The sequence below is a fragment of the Mus caroli genome, chromosome 15 (assembly GCF_900094665.2).
Source record: "Mus caroli chromosome 15, CAROLI_EIJ_v1.1, whole genome shotgun sequence".
Taxonomy (NCBI): Eukaryota; Metazoa; Chordata; class Mammalia; order Rodentia; family Muridae; genus Mus; species Mus caroli.
Window position 1 is genome coordinate 44,014,022 of NC_034584.1, and position 4,356 is coordinate 44,018,377.

The 4,356-nt window shown below is 40.2% G+C and overlaps 1 pseudogene; it reads left to right on the forward strand.

Annotated features, from left to right (window-relative positions):
- The first annotated feature begins 1,254 nt into the window (after positions 1-1,254).
- Positions 1,255-3,754, forward strand: LOC115029414 (annotated as a pseudogene).
- The last annotated feature ends 602 nt before the right edge of the window (positions 3,755-4,356 follow it).

The following is a 4,356-nucleotide window of genomic DNA, read 5'->3' on the forward strand; positions in this document are numbered from 1 at the left end:
TCACAGCTATAGCATCCCCCTACACTGGGGCATCAAGCCTCCAAAGGACAAAGAGACTCCCTTCATGTTGTCAAATAAGGCCATCCTCTGCTACTTATGTATCCAGAGCCATGGCTCCCTCCATGTATACTCTTTGGTTATTGCTTTAATCCCTGGGAGCACTGTATGCTCCAGTTAGCTGAAATTGTTCTTCCTATGGGGTTGCAATCCCCTTCAGCTCCTTCAGTCTTTCCCTCAGCTCTTCCATTGGGGTCCCAGGGCTCAGTCCAATGGTTGGCTATTAGTATCTGCATCTGTTTTGGTCAGGTGCTGGCAGACCCTCTCAGGAAACAGCCATACCAAGCTCCTGTCAGCAAGTGCTTCTTGGCATCAGCAATAATGTGAGGATGTGGGATGGATCCCTAGGTGGAGTGGTCTCTGGATAGCTTTCTTTCAGTCTCTCTTCTATTATTTTGTCCCTATCTTTCCTTTGAACAAGATGATTTCTGGGTTAAAAATTTTGAAATGTGTGAGTGATGTAGATGCTTTACTCCTACCTAGAATAGTGAACAAAACAATCACTGGAGGAAGACAGAGGAAGGGACCTGGGAGGGAGAGGTGGTGGGAAAGGGGGCAGGAGCAGGTAATAGAAAAACAGGAGAGGGTCAGGAAATAGAATAGAAACATCTAGCAGTGAGGAATGGGGAGCTGGAGGTAGCCACTAGAAAATCCTGTATTCCAGGGAAGCAGACTCTCCCAGGACTCAACAGTGATGACTTTAGCTGAAATACTCAACAAAGGGGATATACAACCTGTAAAGACCACCCACAGTAGAAAGTATTTCTTTCAAACATACTAACAACTGCACACTACAGTATATTGAACTATTGTGATATAACTAGTGTAACAAATGAATATAACTTAAATAGTTATATTTAATTATTTTATGTTTTACTATCCCCATATGCCTAAAGGGAACCATATGGCATAGCTACAGACATCTGACATTCTCTCCCAGACAAATTTGATTATTTCTCTGCCATGGCTGACCTCCATGGTTATTTAATTAAATTGGTGTGAATGTTCTACATTCTACTTTCTCCCTCCATGTAGCTCTCAACATTCAGAACCTGTCTGCCATGAGGTTTGTCTTCAAAACTCCAACAAATTGTCCCAAGGCATGAAAAAGTAAAAGAAAAGCAATTCTGTGGGGCATTGGGCTATGCAAATACTTTCTGGTTTCCAGTTGAGTTCATAGCTGAATCCCAGGATCCGATGGTGATAATTCACCTACATGGGATGGTACGTGTCCCCTCGTATCTCCTGGACTCAAAGCTCCTGTTGAAGTTACTGCCCCAACAGTCCCCACAGTCCCCACAGTCCCCACAGCCCCCACAGCCCCCTCAGGAGAAGCGTGGCTAGTAGTCACATAGACAATGTCCCAAGCTTCTGACCTTCAGGCTAAACTCGTCCCCAGTTACCTAGCAACAGTAAAGATAACATCCTACCAGAAGAGGGGCTGCTTGGCCCCTCCTCACTCTCTTACTCTCTCCTCTCACTCTTTTACTCCTCTTGCTCTCCTCTCCTCTCACTCTCTTACTTTCTCTCTCCTCTCCTCTCACTCTCTTACTCACTCTCTTACTCTCTCTCTCTCCTCTAACTCTCTCCCTCTTACTCTCTAGCCTTTCTTCTCTCTCTCCTTTCCTCCTTCTCTCCTCTTGGCCATGGCTGGTCTCTCTTTCTACCTTTTCTCTTTCTCCCTGTCTTTCTACAATAAAGCTCTAAAAACATAGACTGTCTCTATTCATCAAGGCCTGTTGTGCTTACTCTCACCTGCATGGGAAGCTCTCTCACTCAGCCCTCACTCCCATAACCCCAGAGCACATGGTGTCACCCTGGGGACCCTGGTTTCAGGGGTTTCCCCTTGTTTATCACCCCCCCCCATTGAATGCTGTCTGTGGCTTAGATGCCTACCTGGGGCCAAGTGGAAAGTGTCTGGCAGCCCTCCTGCATCTGCCTGCCAAGAGTATAGGAGGATCTCTGGCCAGGTGCAGGCTATCCTCCCTCTCCCTCCTTCCCTTTGCTCCCATTAGTTCCCACAAAATTCCAAAATAATTATGAAGAATAAAAGCAAAGAGTATAAAAATCAAGATATTAATAATCACTATAACATGATATCAGAAATCTCAAGAAGAATTAATAGGACAAGACATATAATACCCCTGTCTTTGCTTCAAATAGGTTCATGATGAATGTATTTTAGTGTATATATTCACCTATAAACATATATAAAATATACACAAAATATATTATATATATACATATACCCTGCTTTTAGTTTACAATATAAAACAATATGTTATAGTTCATTTCAAGCCTTTTAAGTCTAAAATGAGAGCCCTCATGATTTCTTTACAGAACACATACAGGTAGCACATAGCCAAATGAAATGAATTAAAGTAAGCTATTGGGACAAAGTCAGGGACTGTGTAATGCAGAAAAATTCTACTCACATGTTATTAGCAACCTTGTGGTGTTTGTTTCTTTGTTTGCTTGCTTGCTTTTTCTTTTATTAGTAAGGAGGCATAAAAGGCAGGCAAAACATTAATGGGAGCCTCAATTTTTTTTTGAGCACTTGAAGCATGATAAACCTTTCTAAAAGTATTCATACAGCAAATAACTGTAGTTTACCATTTCTGTCATCTTCACCTATACTTAACTTTAAACTTTATAAAACAAATCTTTAAAGTCACAATCTTTATTGAAGAACAGGTAAACATGGCATCCTATGTACATGCAGCACATGGTATCAACTGCATCTGCAGATGTAGTAGTCCATTTGAGTTATGACTTTGTCATGGCCTTAGACAAATTTTTAGTTAGTGTACAATTCAACTATGCCAGATGCTGATCTTAGCATGCTTAGATGTTGCATACCTGTTTTTGATAGTCATGTGCTTTGTAAGGCCATGGTTCGTCATAAGTATATTCTTAGCCAGGTGCTACATAACAGGAAGATGGGATTCTTTACCGTAGGATAAGTACTGCTGCAAAGTTGGTGTCCATTCACTGTTGCCAAGAATTTTCAGTGCTAAGCAAAAAGCCCCAGCTGCATTTTGAGAAGGAGCAAAATGTACCAAGCCCAGTGGAAAAATCTGGATGTGTACCTGTAGAAGAATATCGGTGTCAGGTTTTCTCTGATGTAATTCTCCCAGTGAGTGATGTAGATGCAGATGACAGAGATTATTCAAACCAGTGTAGTAAAATGTGAAAGATATCTATGCTTATCTTAGACAACTGGAGGAAGAGCAGTCAGAGCAAAATACTTACTGGGTTGTGAAGTCACTGGAAACATGAGAGCCATCCTAATTGACTGGCTGATATAGATTCAGATGAAATTTTAGGTTCCTGCAGGAGACCATGTACCTGACAGTCTCCATTATTGATCGGTTCATACAGAACAGTTGTGTGCTTAGGAAGATGCTGCAGCTGGTTGGTGTAACTGCCATGTTTATTACAAGCATATATGAGATGTACCCTCCAGAAATAGGTGACATTTCTTTTGTGACTTTTGTGACACTTACACTAAGCACCAGATCAGACAGATGGAGGATGAAGATTCTGAGAGTTCTGAACTTCTGTTTGAGTTGCTTTCTGCCTCTGTGTGTCCTCTGTAGTGCATATAAAATTGGAAAGGTTGAAGGTGAGCAGTTTGGCCAAATACCTCATGGAGCTCACTATGCTGGACTACAACATGGTACATTTTGCTCCTTAAACTTTATAAATTATCTCTAATTCAGATGATTATACTGAAAAAGAAAAGAACTTAACTGTATTAGCTGAGAAAATTTTACATATTTTTGCTTCATCCTACATTTGGTGGCATTGAATTACTAAATCCAGTTGCATACAACAACTTAGAAAACAAATGGCTTTTATAGAACAGTGGTTATGAAACATAGATCATCACACACAAGGAAAGCTTAAACTTTGGTCTCTTGAAGTAATCTTCCCAAGAGGATCACATAATATATTCATAAGTAATTCACATTAATTTAAAGGAGTCCTTGATCCCATCAAACTGAAAGTGAAGGACTTAAGATGCTGTACTCTCACCTTAGTTTTATGAGTAGAATTCACAGACGCAAGTTCATTATGGTTTGATTAATTATGCTAAATTCTACTTAAGCTGCTCATAGCTATGCAATTAGACCTAAAAGAATAGCTAAAGTCAATATTTGAATGTCTTATAGAAAAGTTATAATCTATATTGTACTTGTTTGTCCAAACTGAGTCCAAACTAATACACCTGTCAAGAAAAACAATTGACAGAAGTAGATTATTCCAAACTTTGTTTACACCAGTATTAGTCACTTA